The sequence below is a fragment of the Sus scrofa genome, chromosome 2 (assembly GCF_054392235.1).
Source record: "Sus scrofa isolate SSC_HxYL_T2T_F1_AM1 chromosome 2, Sscrofa_HxYL_maternal_Yorkshire_Landrace_v2.0, whole genome shotgun sequence".
Taxonomy (NCBI): Eukaryota; Metazoa; Chordata; class Mammalia; order Artiodactyla; family Suidae; genus Sus; species Sus scrofa.
This window is the reverse complement of record NC_139384.1, coordinates 152,551,121-152,567,352: the sequence shown is the minus strand read 5'-3', so window position 1 is coordinate 152,567,352 and position 16,232 is coordinate 152,551,121. Positions and strand designations below refer to the sequence as shown.

The window sequence follows — 16,232 nt, the reverse complement described above, 5'->3', positions numbered from 1 at the left end:
CTGTAGCCACTGGCCTATACCAAAGCCACAGCAATGTGGGATCTGGGCCGAGTCTGCGACCTACACCACAGCTCACGGCAACGCCAGATCCTTAACCCACTGAGCAAGGCCAAGGATTGAACCCACAACCTCATGGTTCCTAGTCGGATTTGTTAACCACTGAGCCACAACAGGAACTCCCTAATGTAGGTATTTTCTAAGCTCTGTCTCTGTATTAGGCTATACGGCAGGCCTGTTTATGTGTGCTGAGTTCCCCCCACAATCCTGCGACGGAGGGACTATTGTCTCTCTCTCTTTATTTTTTTTGTTTTGTTTTGTTTTATAGGGCTGTAGCTGTAGCATATGGAAGTTCCCAGGCTAGGGGTCCAATCAGAGCTTCAGCTGCCAGCCTACACCATAGCCATAGCAATGCCAGGTCCAAGCCACGTCTGTGACCTGCACCACAGTTCATGGCAATGCTGGATCCTTAACCCAGCGAGTGGGGCCAGGGATCAAACCTGTGTCCCCATGGATACTAGTCGGGATTACTACCACTGAGCCACAACGGGAACTCCTGTGCTGCCTCATTTTTTCAAAATCGTAAACTGAGCTTTGGAGAGGTGATAAAACCTGCCTGAGGATACACAGCTGGTAAATGACAGAGCTGTGCCTGGGATTCTGACTCTAATTATTTGTCTCCCTGCTTACATCACACCATCTCTGAGACCAGAGAGACGAGACCTTTCACGTAGGAAAAGTGTGGCCGGCCGGAACCAGGAAGGGCATCGGCTCCTTTGGTCAGGATACCCTGGTCTCGGGGCTGACGCCGTGTCGCACCACAAGCAGGCATTGCTCTTGGTGGAAACAAGGCAGCTTTGACATCTCACTCACGTGCCACCCATCACAAGTCTGGTCAGATGCACCTTTAGGACACAAAGGCTGAATGCTGCCACTTCTCATCCCTGCTGCTCTCATCACCCCAGCCCAAGTCACCGCTATCCCTTACCTGGACGCTGCCGTGGCCTCCTGTCCCCTTTCTTCTGCCATTTGTGCTCCCATTCCAACATAATAAGCGTGATAGATGATTTAGTTACTATTATTTTTGGCCATGCCCACAGCATGTGGAAGTTCCCAGGCCAGGGATGGAACCTGAGCTATAGCAGTGGAACCACTGAATCCCACGAGGCCACGAGAAAATTGCCAGAATGATCATTTACAGTGTGTTCCCTTGCGGCTTAGCCGGTTCGGGATCCAGGCTTCCCCGACTCTACCCTGTTAAACGCCAGCATGTTCCTCCCTCTCCCCACTCTTCCAATTCTCCTTGTTAGTCAGCTTTATCATCCCCATAGCCTTCATCGCCACTAACGTATTCCTCTTTGTTTTTGCCTAGCTCTTCCTGCTAGAATGCTAGCTCCATGGAGACAGTAGTGTGTACACTGCTCTAATCCCAGATCCAAAACTGTGCAATTGAGTCGTAGACACATACTAGTTGTTACAGGGATGAATGAGTATACGAAATGATTAAAATCCAGTCCCAGGTCAGCAAGTGCACAGGTATGTGATGCGATGCGGCTCTGGAAGTATGGTTGGGTTTAAAGAAGGGCCTGTGTGGGGCAGGCTGCGGGGGGAATGACAGGATGAATGGGATTTGGGAAGGTCCGGGTGCCCTGGATGAACTGGAGGCAGACCCCCTGGGAGGCCACTGGACAGAGGCTACTGAACTGTCCCTCCCTCGTCCTCTCCTAGTCGGGATGCTGTGAAGCTTCTCCAGGGGCCCACACAGAGCTCATGTACGTACTTCGAATATCCAAAGCAAAGCATATGCACACCCTGTAGCCCAGCAGTTCCACTTCTGGGGCTGGATACAAGAGAAACGAATATATGTGTTTACCAAAAGATAGGTACAGGAGGGTTCTTAATATTATTTACTAAAACTAAAACCTGTAAATTAGCCACACTCACTTGTCAGGTTTTTTTTTTTTTTTTTTTTTTTTTTTGCCATGGTGCGCAGTGGCTTGATCTACAATCACAGTTCCCAGATCAGGGATTGAACCCAGGCCGCAGCAGTGAAAGTGCTGAGCCCTAACCATTAGACCACCAGGGAATTCCCCACTCGTTAATATTTGATGATGAAATAAATAAATAAATTATGGTCTATCTATGCAATGAAATACTAATCTATACCATAGCAATATACTGCTGAGTGAACAAAGCCAGAAACAAAAGGGTACATTCTGCATGATCCCATTTATTTAAAAAAAATTTTAATCTTTTTTTTTTTTTTTTAGCCACACCCACAGCATGTGGAAGTTCCCAAGCCAGGGATCGAACCTGTGCCACAGCAGTGTGACTTGAGCTATTACAGTGACAACACTAGATCCTTAACCTGCTGAGCCACAAGGAAGCTCCTGTATTAAATTTTTAAATAGGCAAAACTAATCTACGGAGAAAGAGATCGGGAAAGGGATTCCTACTGGAACTGGTGAAGACTGGAAGGCAGCAGCTAGAGGAACTGTAGAGGTGCTGGCAAGCTGGGGGAACGTGCTCCGAGAATATTCATGGAGTATGACTCGTGCACTTTTCTATAGGTGCTAAACTTCATTGAAAAAGATGCTTAAAAACTTGGATAGGAACATGTTTGCTATTTGCATTACATAAAACTCTATGTAAAGTACCAGCGTATTGCTTTGGTAGTCAGAGGAAATAGTAGAAATGTCAGAAATACCTGGAGCCGTGAGTTACTTTGAACTCCTCGTGGGGCTCCCTTTCCTGCCTCTAAGCGTCAAGCCTTCAGGCCTCACACGGGGCCAGGCTTTTCCGAGCACACTTTTGTTTCCCCAGCTAATGTTTCCTGTGGGCTCTGGGCTTCCTGTCTTTCAGCGGCTGTCTCCTGCTGCTCTTGAAGCTCTTCTTGGCTTCACGGGAGCTCCCCTGGCATCTGCTTGGCTGATACAGTCTGCCTGGGAACCTCTGCACCTGCAGCCACTTCTCAAGATTGGCCGGGGGACGAAACCCGGCCCTCGTGGGCACCGAGAAGCATCTTCCTCTTCTCTGTGAGCATCCCTTTCAGCTGCCTTTGACAGACTTTCTTTTATGATGTTCATATCATCGTAGTGAGATGAATAGACTTTTTTCCTTCCAGTTTTATTGAGATTTAATTAGCATACAGCCTGGATAAGTTTCAGGTGTACAGCATAAGGATGCGGCATGTATATATCAGGAAATGATGACCACAGTAAGTTGGGTGAACATCCATCCTCTCATGCAAATACAAAATGAAAGAAAAAGAAAAAAAATGTTTCCTTGTGGTGTTAACTCCGGATTTACTCTCTTAAAAATTTTCATATGTAGGAGTTCCTGACGTGGCTCCGTATCCATGAGGTTGCAGGTCCGATCCCTGGCCTGGCTCACTGGGTTAAGGATCAGGCATTACGGTGAGCTTACAGGTTGTATACAAGGCTCGGATCCTGTGTGGCTGTGGCTGTGTTGTAGGCCACTGGCTACAGCTCCGATTCAACCCCTAGCCTGGGATCCTCCATATGCTGCAGGTGTGGCCCTAAAAAGACAAAAGATAGGAGTTCCCGTCATGGTGCAGTGGTTAACGAATCCGACTAGGAGCCATGAGGTTTCGGGTTCGGTCCCTGCCCTTGCTCAGTGGGTTAAGGTCCGGCATTGCCAGGAGCTGTGGTGTAGGTTGCAGACGCGGCGTTGCTGTGGCTGTGGTGTAGGCTGGGGGCTACAGCTCCGATTCGACCCCTAGCCTGGGAACCTCCATATGCTAAGGGAGTGGCCCAAGAAATGGCAAAAAGACCAAAAAAAAAAAAAAAAAAAAAAAGACAAAAAAGACAAAAAACAAACAAAAACCCAACAAACTTTGGTATATAACGTAGAGCAGTATTAATTCTAGTGATCAGGCTGTACACTACATCCCTAATACTTATCTTTTTTTAATGAAGTGTAGTTGGTTTAGAATGGTATAGGTGTATAGCATAGTGATTTAATATTTTGATAGTTTGTCCTCCAGGTTAATAAGTATTTAACATGTGGCATGCTCAGGAGGCATGGCCTACTGGGCCAGGAGGTAGATGCTTTGATTCTACCCGTGAAAACATGGTAGATGCCTAAGGTCAGCCGTAGAGTCATGCCTGACACCGAGCCTTTACCGTAACCATCAAGGCATGTTCCCAAATGAGTTATCGTGACCAGACTTATCTTTCCTTCTTCCTCAAATCCAGAAATAATATAGCGAAGAAATCACATAGAGAGCAGCTCCTTAGAGGGTCTTCTCCTGCCCTGAGGTGCCTTATCGGGGTGTCAGGAAAGGCCCAGGAGTACAGGCTGATGCACACTTGGGTCCGAGTCCGGCTCTACTGTTCCTGAGCACATCGGCCCCCACGCCTGGTCGTGGACCTCTCTGAACCTTGCTCCTTATCTAGCAAGTAGACAGGCTAAAAATAGCCCTCTGGCAGAGTTGCAGCAACGAGAGGTGTGACTAAAGTCCTAGGTCGGGGTCAGGAACGTGTTAGATGCTCAGTAAACGCTGTTTATCAGCAGCAGCTTGTCCAAGGACCTAATTAGTGGCGCATTCAGGATGGAACCTCAGGCCTCTTATTCTCAGTTTATAATTCTTTCCTTAGAAACAAACAGTGCTTTTCAGTTCCTGTTTTACATTTTAATGTCAACTTTGGTTTCAGAGGAGCCCTAAAGGGTCTTAATAAATATACGTTGCTTTAAGAAGCCATGGAACAGTAACTTGATCCAAATATATTCAGCTTGGCTGGCCTGAAATTTTGCCCTTTATCAATAGAGCCTGAAATTCAAGCTTCCCGTTTGAGAATGCTAATATTCCTGGGAATGTGTTAAGAGGCTGACATGCTTAGTAGATATAAATCGTTTGAGCTTCATTCATTCAGCAAATATGTGCGGAGGCTACTCTGTCCCTTCCATGTGAGATCCATGCTCTGAAGAAGAGAGAGGGCGCTTGGATGAAGTGAGGGTTGGGAGAGAAAAGAAGTAATTTTGGAGGACATGTTTTAACTCATTCATTCAAAAAAATGGACTGGGAACTTATAATATGCCAACTACGATTCTTGTCACTGGAGAACAGCGGACCAGACTGCCACATGGACCAACAATACAAGTGTAAATAAAGAAATAGGTTAATTTCAGAAATAGCACACACACACCCACACGAGCGATCTCCTAAAGAGTCACTGAGGACAGAATTAATTTACAAGGTGGCTCAAGAAAGGTCTTTCTGAGGAGGTAACATCTGAACTGGGATAAGACAGGCTCAGGCATGTGAAGCAAAAGCTTCGTATCTCTGGGTGACAGAAGGGAACCCCTGAACTGCAGAGTAGTCCTTGGAGGTTGAAGAGGGCGGTAAGGCCCAGACCTCATGGGCCCTTATAGGCATGGTGAACAATTCAGAAGCCAATGGAGTGTTTTGAGCAGGGGACTGATATGACTTGATTCATATTTTAAAAGTATAACTTTGGGAGTTCCCTTGTGGCAGAGCAGGTTAAGGATCTGGTGTTGATGCAGTGGCTCCAGTCACTGCTGTGGCACTAGTTCAACCCCTGGCCCAGGAACTTTGATATACAGCAAAAGGGTTCTAGGGGAGCCAAAGGGAAAGAAGCGAGACCAGTTAAGAGACCTTTGCAGCCACATCCAGGAAAGACGTGATAACGGCCAGGATTCGGGGGGAAGCAGAGGAGGTAGCGAGAAATGGTCACATACAGGATACGTTTTTGGAGGAACCACATGTAAGACATGCTGGTGATTGAAAGTGGGTATTATGGGAAAGAGAAGAATCAAGAATGATTTCTTGGAGTTCCCATTGTGGCGCAGTGGTTAACGAATCCGACTAGGAACCGTGAGGTTGCGGGTTCGATCCCTGGCCTTGCTCAGTGGGTTCAGGACCCGGCGTTGCCATGAGCTGTGGTGAAGGTTGCAGAAGCGGCTCAGATCCTGCGTTGCTCTGGCTCTGGCGTAGGTGGGCGGCTACAGCTCTGATTCGAGCCCTAGCCTGGGAACCTCCATATGCCATGGGAGTGGCCCTAGAAAAGGCAAAAAGACAAAAAAAAAAAAAAAAAAAAAAAAAGAAAAAAAAAAAGAATGATTTCTTGGATTTTTGCCTGAGCAGCTGGGCAAGTGGTGATTCTGTTCATCAAGAGGGGAAGGAATAGGGGCGAAAGTTTGCAGGGCCAAGGAAATCAAGCACTCTTTCTGTGGACTTACAAAGTCAGGGAGGGCCCTGTAGTGAGGGTGATGAGAGGGACAGGGATGCAAGGAAAAGAAAAAAGAGGCAAAGGGGAGAAAGAAGAAGGACCTGAAGACAGAAGAAAGGACAGCTGGCATTTATATGATGTTTCTCCTCTCTTCTTCTTCTTTTTTTTTTTTTTTTTTTGTCTTTTTGTCTTTTTAGGGCTGCACTCGTGGCATATGGAGGTTCCCAGGCTACAGGTCTAATCAGAGCTACAGTGGCCAGCCTGCACCACAGCCACAGCAATGCAGGATCCAAGCCGCATCTGCGACCTACACCACAGCTCATGGCAACGTCAGATCCTTAACCCACTGAGCAAGGCCAGGGTTTGAACCTGCAACCTCATGGTTCCTAGTCAGATTGTTTCCACTGTGACAAAATGAGAACTCCTCTCTTCTCATAGGATTTCAGTTAATCCTTACAGTGCCCAGGAACATGGGTAGTTCTGTTTGTTCATTTGTTTGTTTTTTGCTTTTTAGGGCCACCCTCACGGCACATGGAGGTTCCCAGGCTACAGGTCTAATCGGAGCTACAGCTGTCAGCCTACACCACAGCCACAGCAACGCAGGATCCGAGGCACATCTGCAACCTATGCCACAGCTCACGGCAACACCAGATCCTTAACCCACCGAGCAAGGCCTGGGATCGAACCCGCAACCTTTTGGTTCCTAGTCAAATTCGTTTCTGCTGCGCCACCATGAGACCTCCCGGAAGGTGGGTAGGGTTACCATCTCCAGTTTGGTGGACAAGGGCCCTGAAACACAGAGGAGCTTGCACAAGGCTATGACTACTTAATGCAGGTGTGGTTGACGCTGCTGTTGCCCAAGAGGACCCAGGCTCTTCGTACCGTGAGCTCCTATTTTGACCACCATTCTCCAAAGAGAGAAGAGAGGAGAAGGCCCTGTGTTTTCCTCCCTACTTGGCGAGGCGCCCGAGCCAGGCCAGGCCTCGAGGGGCTGGGGCACCAGGCAGTGTCACTCCACAGAGGCCCACCCTGAGGAAAGAAAAGGGCTCGCCCTACCTGAGAGCAGGAGGACGAGCTTAGAATTGCCCCATCCGGAGTTCCTGGATTCGACCCCTAGCCTGGGAACCTCCATATGCCGCGGGAGTGGCCCTCGAAAAGGCAAAAAGACAAAAAAAAAAAAAAAAAAAAAAAAAAAAAAGGCATGGCCCTTTCCATGGTTGGTTTCCGCGGGTCAGGCCACCACCAAGTTCATACGATTTGGAGGTGGTTGTGGTTTGGATTTTCCTTTTGAACTTTAAAAGTTGCGCATTGGGGTGAGGGCATGCTGATTGCCCCCCTGATGGATGGAGAAGAGGACGAGACCTCTTAGCTCACTGCCACCCACACAGGAAGCCAGCTGCCCTCCTGCTCTTGAGAGAACCTCCCTCCCTCCCTCCGTCCCCCCGCCCTGCCCCAGCATCTTGGCCATCACTAACCAGCAGGGCCTCTAAGGAAAGGGTCCTTTCAGGGCTGGAGTGCTGTCGTGAGCGTGGGAGGCTCCCCGGAAGACAGATGATGTGGGTGCTGGAACCAGACAGATGGGAGGAATTAAATCACCCATTTCCCCAACCCCCGAGGCCTTGCCTAACCCAGAAGTCCCTGGGTTGGTTTCCCTGTGATGAAGCACTTGTTTTCTTCCTGTTGCCAGCCAGCTTTTGACAGTAGGCAGGCTTCACGGGGAGCGTGGAAGAAGGAAGAAGCTACTGGCTCGTTCTTCCTTCTGCCGTTCATGTCTGGGTGAAGCCTGGCTGTGTACAGCTTGTCCTCGTCCAAGGCTCTCCAGGAAGGCCTGACTTCTTGCTATCTCTTTGGTGGTACTGAGTAGGCTGGGGCCCCAGGAAGCCTAAGAATGAGCAGGCCCATTTCGGGGTGAGTGTTATCTCTTGTCCAGATGAGCCAACTCCAGACCCCAAGAGTCCAGGCCTGAGGAGCCTGACCCACGTTCAGCCTTTCAGGTACAAGCATCCTTTTCCAGGTATGTGTTCAGACACCTTCTAGAGAAAGACGACCAGCCACTGGCAGTCCCACTTGAGTGAGTCACGCCTCCTCTGTGCTTCGGCCACAGCACCGGGCCTGGACCATGCGAGGGAAATTAGCCCTCTTCCCATAGCAGCTTTGCTGTTCTGCTCCCATGGCTTCCATCACGATGTGTGTTGTCGTTGCTTGCTCATCCCACCGTGAACTTGTGGAGGTCATGAAACATGTCCTTTTGTAGCTCTCTAGGCCCGGCCCAGTGCAGTTCGGAGCACACCAGAGGCTCTCACTGAATGTTTGCCGCAGGCATGCCTGAATGGGCAATTGAATAAATGAGTGAAGGCATGAATAAATGAACGAGGGAGAGCAGGGCAGAGGTTGAGAGTTCAGGCTCTGCATCAGGCAAAGTGGAGTTTGAATCCCCAGCAGGCCATTTCCTGGTGCTATAACGATCTTGGACAAGTTGTTTCACCTCTCAAAGCTGGACTTTTCTTACTAGGGTTTTTGTGGGGATTGCGGTGCGTGTAAAGCCTTTATCATAGCGCCTGGCGAGAAGCAAGTACTCGGTACATGATAGCTATTAACAAGCTCTTGCTTCTATGGAGTTCCTCTTGTGGCGCAGTGGTTAATGAATCTGACTAGGAACCATGAGGTTGCAGGGTTGATCCCTGGCCTTGCTCAGTGGGTTAAGGATCCGGCGTTGCCGTGAGCTGTGGTGTGGGTCACAGACACAGCTCGGATCCCGCATGCTGTGGCTGTGGTGTAGGCTGGGGACTACAGCTCCGATTAGACCCCTAGCCTGGGACCCTCCACATGCCATGGGTGCGGCCCTAGAAAAGGCAAAAAGACCAAAACAAAACAAAAACAACAACAGTCTCTGACTTCTAACCCTCTGCTAGTTTTTACCTCCTTTTCCAGATTCTTGGAGCAGTCTATCTCCTTGCCAGGCTCCTGGCTGTGACTGCGGGGCTGACCCAGTGGAGCCAAGTTGGAGTCAGGCTGAGGAAGTGGGTATAGCGCTGGGCTTTGCTGAGAAGGGGAAAGTGTGACGGGGGCCTGCCTAAAGCCGGGCAAACAGGTCAGCTGCCACCCCCTTTGTCTCAGGCCTTCTCTGCTGGTGGGTGTCCTCAGGAAAACAGGAACAGTGCTTCATTTAAGGTGCCCCGATGACAGCCACATCAAATATGTGACCTTTTCCCAAGAAGCCTGGTTTCCATGGTGAGCAAGGCTTCACGCTCTTTCTCAAGTCACGGTCTGTGGCTTGTGGCCCTCTCTGGAATGTGATGGCAGTGGCCCCAGAAGCTGGGTGGGGACATCTGTCCAGGGGCTGCCTTTGCGGTATCTCCAGGGTGAGCAGGGGCTGAAAAGAGGCCCCCAGACCCTCTGATGTCCCATCAGCCCTTGAACCTGGAGGGATTTGCCCCGAGGCCCTGCCATTGTTCCCCACCCCCACCCCCACCCCACATGCACACACTTGGTGGCTCATGGCCAACTGGCTGCCAGGCTGGGCAGAAAGAAGGGGCCTCTTTCTGTGATCCCCCATCTTAGGCCGAGGCCCTGACCTCTTCCACCTCATCTTGGCAGCCTGGAGCGGGAGAGGGCCTGCCTCCTTGGCCTTAGCAGAGCCTGCGCTTGGGCCCAGCCTCTGCAGCTGCCAGAACAGGAGCTGAATGCCCAGTGCGTCTGCCAACGCCCGCTAACTTCTTTCTTCTCTCTCTGAGCTATGCAAACGGGGGCCGCTGAGGAATGCGGCAGCTACCCTCCCCACCGCCCGCCTCCCCCAACCTCCCCAGGCTGGAGTCACATCAGAAAAATGCAGTGGAAGAAAGAAATCCCCCAATGTGTCATGACATTACATTTCCGCCTGGTGCTCAGAGGCGAGAAAAGGGGGAGGGAGAGGGGAGGTAGTGCGGTCACAGCTGGAGCCCTGTGACTGCCTCACCTCTCTGCTTCCCTGGGGCAGATCACCTGCTCCCTTGAGGCTCTGTTTCTTCATTACGGAGACAGGGCGAATCACCCTGACTCAGATCACAGAGAAACTCTGAGAATTCACTGTTGGCTCTCATGAAAGAGCACTGATACTCCTAAGAGGCCACCCAGAGATGTCATGTGGCAACTTCAAATTGACAATTCTTGAGCTGTTCATTTAACAGTCCTGCAGAGATCCCTAGTTTGCTCTAGAAGCTAGGGACACAAAGATGAATAGGGCCCAGGCCCTGCCCTCTAGAAACGTGTGCTCTAACAGGAAAGATAGACAATTAAACCCGTCACAACAATCAAATGTCAGGAGAGTTGTGATGGGCAGTAGGAGGTGCTATCAGTGGCTGTGCCTGCTCCAGGGGTCAGGGAGGCCACTTCTTTGAAGAAGTGAAATTCAAGATGAGGCCGAAAGGGTGAGCGGATGTGGTCAAAGGGAAGAGAAGGGCTAAGAGGCTTCTAGGCAGAGGGAACAGTCAGCTCAGGGTGGGAGGATGACGTGAGTGAGGAAATGAAATGAGCTGATGGGACAGGAGTGTGGACAGCCGGGTTGGGGTCAGCAGAAGAGGTGAAGAGGCTGCAGAGGGAGGCTGGGTCACATCACGCAGGGCCTTCCTTCGAGACTGTGGCTAAGGATGGAGTTCCCTGGTGGCTCAGGGGGTTAAGGATCCAGCATTGTCACTGCTGTGGCTCTGGTTACTGCGGTGGTGGTGCATAGTTGTAGAGCTGGGTTTGGAGCCCAGGGGAGGCTCTGGGCTGGAGAAGTAGCATTGACCTGGCGAGAGGAAGGAGCTCTATTGCACAGATAATGCTGGCTGCACAAACGGGTAAATGCCCAGCCTGTAGCCCATCATAGTAGTTTATTTCTCACTCACATCAAGTCTCGAGTGAGTACTCTTGGGCTTCCCTGGAGGCCTAGCAGTAAAGGAGATGCTGTGGCTTGGGTTACTGCTGTGGTGCAGGTTCCATCCCTGGCCCAGGAATTTCTGCATGATGTGGCTGCAGTTGAAATGAAATAAAATAAAATATAAGAAATAGGGGTATTCGGAGTTCTCGTCATGGTGCAGTGGGAACAAATCCGACTAGGAACCATGAGGTTGTGGGTTTGATCCCTGGCCTCGCTCAGTGGGTTAAGGATCTGGCGTTGCTGTGGCACAGGCCGGCAGCAACAGCTCCAATTAGACCCCTAGCCTGGTAACCTCCATATGCTGTGGGTACAGCCCTAAAAAGACAAAAAGTTAAAAAAAAAAAATAGAGGTTTTCCTAATAAATGGGAGGCTCTTCTTCAAATAGTAGTTTAGGGACCTAAGCCCTTCCATCTTGGGTTTCTGCCATCTTTATTACTATTTTTATTTGCTTTTTAGGGCCACACCTGCAGCAGGTGGAAGTTCCCAGGCTAGGGGTCAAATCAGAGCTACAGCTGCTGGCCTACATCACAGCCCCAGCCATGCAGGATCCGAGCCACGTCTGTGACCTGCACCATGGCTCATGGCAATGCTGAGTCCTTAACCCACTGAGTGAGGCCGCGGATCAAGCTTGCACCCTCATGGATACTAGTCAGATTCGTTACCGCTGAGTCAGAACGGGAATCCCTTTGTCATCTTTCATACCTGGCATCCAAGGACGTTGTGATGCAAGAGCATGAAGGATCGAGCCGGTTTCTCTCCCTTGTGTTCACATTCCACTGACAGGAGCTCATCATGTGGTGCTGACATAAGAGAATTGGGAAAATGCAGCCGAGGTGTATGTCCATGAGAAAGAGGAAATGGATTTGGCAACCAGCTAGTGAGTCTCCGGCACAGGAAGGCACAGGAGTGGAGAAGATCATTTGGCAAGTCTGGGGCTTGCACCTCTTCACTGATCCCTATTTTTACACGCCGACGTAGGCACAGGGCAGTCGGAAGTGAGGGTAAGCCACGCTTCTCCTCCCCAGGTTCAAGTTCTTGGCCATCAACAGGGGAGGGTAGGCGCCAGCCCGTTCTGGTCCCTGCTGTACATTGAACAGATCTTCAGGGTGAAATGATCTTTCAGTAGTTTGTTGTGTTGGCTGCCACTCCTGGCTGCCACTTATCTTCATATCTCAGTCCTTTACCTCAGCAAGCATTTATTGCGTATCTGCTGTGTGTCGGGTATACAATGTTCAGTTCTGGAAATGCAGCCGGGAACAGGGCGGGGCGGGGGGGGGGGCGTGTTCATTTGTTTATTTGCTTATTGTCTTTCTCTCTTACTGGAATGTTAGTGTCATTAGCAGGGTCTGTGGCTTTTCTTATCTCCCACGGTATCCTCAGCCTCTGGAACAACACCTGGCCCGTAGGAGGAATTCTAGAAGTGATTGCTGCATAGGTAAAAGTTTGCATGAAGACCCTTTGGTAATTTGCATCTGTAATGAGTGCTGGGTGTGGCCAAGAACAGGGTTCTCTAGGGCGGCCTACAGCACACCGACTTATTCCGGCTCAGGAGGTCAAGAGAGGGGTTCCTGGGGAAGAAATATTTAAGCTTAGAGTTGGAGGATAAGTGAGTGACCTGCAGATGGACGACCACATACAAAGACCTGGCATCGAAAGGGTGCGTGGAGGAACAAAGGAAGTTCAGTGTGGCTGGAGCCTACGGGGAGGGCGGGAGGGAGGCGGGGAGGGAATGCCGGGAGATGGGCAGGCAGGGACCAGACTGAGTGTCGTCTAGGCTTGAGGGACCACCCAAGTCTCTGTATCTGTTCTGAGGGTGCATCACTGAGTAGCTTCTCCCGCATGCAACTATTATATTTCAAGTCATCGTCCGATGACAGCATTATGTATTTATTTTATTTTTTACTTTATTAGTGATTCTCACTCTCTCATTAAGGTTTGACTTGGGATGGGCATTAGAGTTCCTGTCTGCCTGACCCTACAGCCCACGCAGAGACTTTTCTCCTTTTTAGCAAGACTGGCACCTAGACTCTTCTTGCAGAAGGGGTTTGGCGGGGGGCGGGGGGGGGGGGGCGGATTGAACGACTGCCTTGATGTGCTTGGTGCTTTTACGTAAGACCTCATTTAATGATCCCAACCATTCTGGAAGGTTGGCATCTGCCTGTTGTAGATGAGGAAGCTGAGTCCTCTAGGAAAGGAGAATCTCCAGGCAGGCTCACGTTAGACGCATCGCTCCGAACCAGAGATGTTGAAGAAAACACGAGTCTTCATGGGGAAAATAACCCTGAATGGCTCTGACAGGCTGAGAACAGAACTGTAAAGGAGCCAACAGTCCTATGAGTCAGGCTAGGCAAGCAGCCAGTGAGAAAGTGTTGATTAATGTCTGGGCAGCTTAGCACGAGGACGGTCCAGGAGCGTTCAATGCGGTCCCACCCCACAGGGAGCGCACCGACTATGGAGAGAGACAGACAAGAGAACCATAGTTTCATCACCGTGTGAGAAGTTGCTCTCGAGGAGGTGAATCAGAGTTAGGGCAGCCCAGGAGAATCCATCAAGTTTACTGGATATGCAGAGCTGAGCTGGGACACAGAAGATGCACAAGAACTGGCAGTTCAGATACAGACCCAGTCTCTCTGTTCTTTTAACATCCTTGCATTTACCCCCAAACACTGGTGAAGTGCTGATTGTGAGTGAGATACTAAGGATAAGGCAGTGAACAAATAGACACTGTACCATCCTCAGCTTAGTACTGGAGGTAGCCACCTAATGAATTAGTACATGGACCCAAAACCTATATAGAATATCTAGGGTATACTAACATTTGCCCGTGGGAGGAAGAATTGAGAATCGGGGGGCCAGGGGGAGTTCCCATCATGGCTCAGTGGTTAATGAATCCGACTAGGAACCATGAGGTTGCGGGTTCGATCACTGGCCTTGCTCGGTGAGTTAAGGATCCGGTGTTGCTATGAGCTGTGATGCAGGTCAGAGACGCGGCTTGGATCCCACGTTGGCTGTGGCTGTGGTGCAGCTACAGCTCCGATTTGACCCCTAGCCTGGGAACCTCCATATGCCGTGGGAGCGGACCTAGAAAAGACAAAAAAAAAAAAAAAAAAAAAAAAAAAAAAAAAAAGAGAATCAGGGGGCCAGGAGCAGGAAGCTAATTTTCTTTTCCTGATATATGATTTATACATTTTTCATTTAATGCATGGTTTTCACATGAATTAGTTTTTTTTGTTGTTGTTGTTTTTTGTTTGTTTGTTTTTGTTTTTGTCTTTTTAGTACCACACCCTCGGCATAGGGAAGTTTCCAGGGCAGGAGTCGAATCAGGGCTGTAGCTGCCAGTCTATGCCACCAGATCCTTTAACCCACTGAATGAGGCCAGGGATTGAACCTGTATCCTCATGGATACAAGTCAGATTCTTAACCCGCTAAGGCACAGTGGGAACTATACTCAATATCCTATGATAAACCATAATGGAAAAGAATATGAGAAGAAATGTACAGATATGAATCACCTTGTTGTACAGCAGAAATCAACACATGATAAATCAACCATGCTTCCAAAAATTTTTAAAAATTCCTCTCACTGAAAAAAATGTGTTTCATGCATAAGTGGACAAAGCACCTTGTTGTTGTTGTTGTTGTTCAGAAACCACAAAAGTGCCAAGAAGTGGTTGATTTTCACTGATCCTCCACTGCCCTGAGGATTGGGAATTCACGGACTTCGACAGTCACTGCAGGGGCATGGTTGGGGAAACAAAGTCTGGGCTGAGTTCCTGGTTACAATGTAAAGTATGTAATTCCACTGTTTCCTCTAGAGCTTCTTGCATTTCAATGTCCTCCCTGTCCAGAAATTTGAATTTTCTTCTTGTCATTAACACCTGAAGTGTTTACATCAGAATGGCTTTAAAGTGCCAAGCCATGAGCTAATTTTTCCTTCTCCTTTCCAGAAAAGCATTCTATTAATATTGTCTTCTAGAGCTGCCCCTTCTAAGCCTGGAGAGTTTCTAAAAGATGCAGATTTTCTGGGCTCCAGCACAGATCCACTGAATCTACTGCTCCAGGAGGAAGGGGCCCAGGTATCCATCCTTTTGAAGTTTCCCTGGTAAATGTGATGACAAGCCACATTTGGAAGATCACTTTGGACAGGTAGGTCTTAATCTTTTGAGGGTTATTAGCCCCTTTGAGATGCTAGGGAGTCTATGCGCATCAGATCCAGAAAAAAAGCCATCTAGGCACAACACTTCGTGTACATTGCCAAGGAGAGCCTAGACATCGTAGGGTATTTATGGAGGGCCCGGAATTCCCAATGCGCAAGTCCAAACTGAAAGAACACCAGGTTCATCTTGCTTCTAGAGAGCAAAACCCTAGAGCTTCTCTCTCAACTTCTCTTTGTACTCCGGAATCGAGGACCTTTTCAAGAGCTGCCTGTTTAAGTGCAGTTGGGGGTAAGCGGCTACAAAAAGGACCTGCACGGTCTGAAGACAAATTGAGTCTCTGACTCCAAATCCTTCTTTTGTAGGCTCGAATGGTCTCGATGGAATCCACCCAAGAAAAGCCACGGGGCAGCATGGAAGGAACTGTGGAAGGGAACCCAAGACTCCTGAGCTCCAGTCTTAGCTTGGATACCAATTTCCTATGTTCTTCGTGAGCCACTTCCCCTTCGTAAGCCTCATTTTCTATATTTCTACGTATTTCCGTATGTTTTGTTTATTCTCAACTATAAGGTCAAGGAGTATGCCAGAAGAACTCAAAGATTCCTTCCACCTCTTTGAGTCTAGGATTCTCCTCTGGAAATTTTACACTGAACCTCACATGGCAGAACACATGGAAATATGCATGTGACAAATGGATGGGCCAAGGGTCCCTTGCAGAGTTTGCCGCCTGATGCGATATGGCTTTCTGTCCTTAGAAACTGATGTTTCAGGATAAGTATTCTTGCTAGGAATTCCTTAGGTATTCTACTAGTCACTGTGGTTAGAAAGACAAAGTCCTGTGTGGTCCTAGAAGCTATTTACCCATAGCCAGCTACCCTTTGCCAGCTTCCCAAACTCAGGCAGACTTTAGCTGAAGAGAAGAAAGAAACTTCCACATCCCTAGCAACTGTGGTTACTACTGGTTGTCTTTA

General features: G+C 49.2%; 1 long non-coding RNA gene across 1 annotated transcript; it reads left to right on the top strand.

The window, feature by feature from the left end:
- The first annotated feature begins 1,440 nt into the window (after positions 1-1,440).
- Positions 1,441-15,769, top strand: LOC146405785 (uncharacterized). The gene is made up of 6 exons (XR_014838887.1): positions 1,441-1,533; positions 2,860-3,032; positions 11,891-12,108; positions 12,439-13,988; positions 14,487-15,253; positions 15,627-15,769. It is a non-coding gene; the product is annotated as an uncharacterized LOC146405785 (long non-coding RNA).
- Positions 15,770-16,232: the final 463 nt, after the last annotated feature.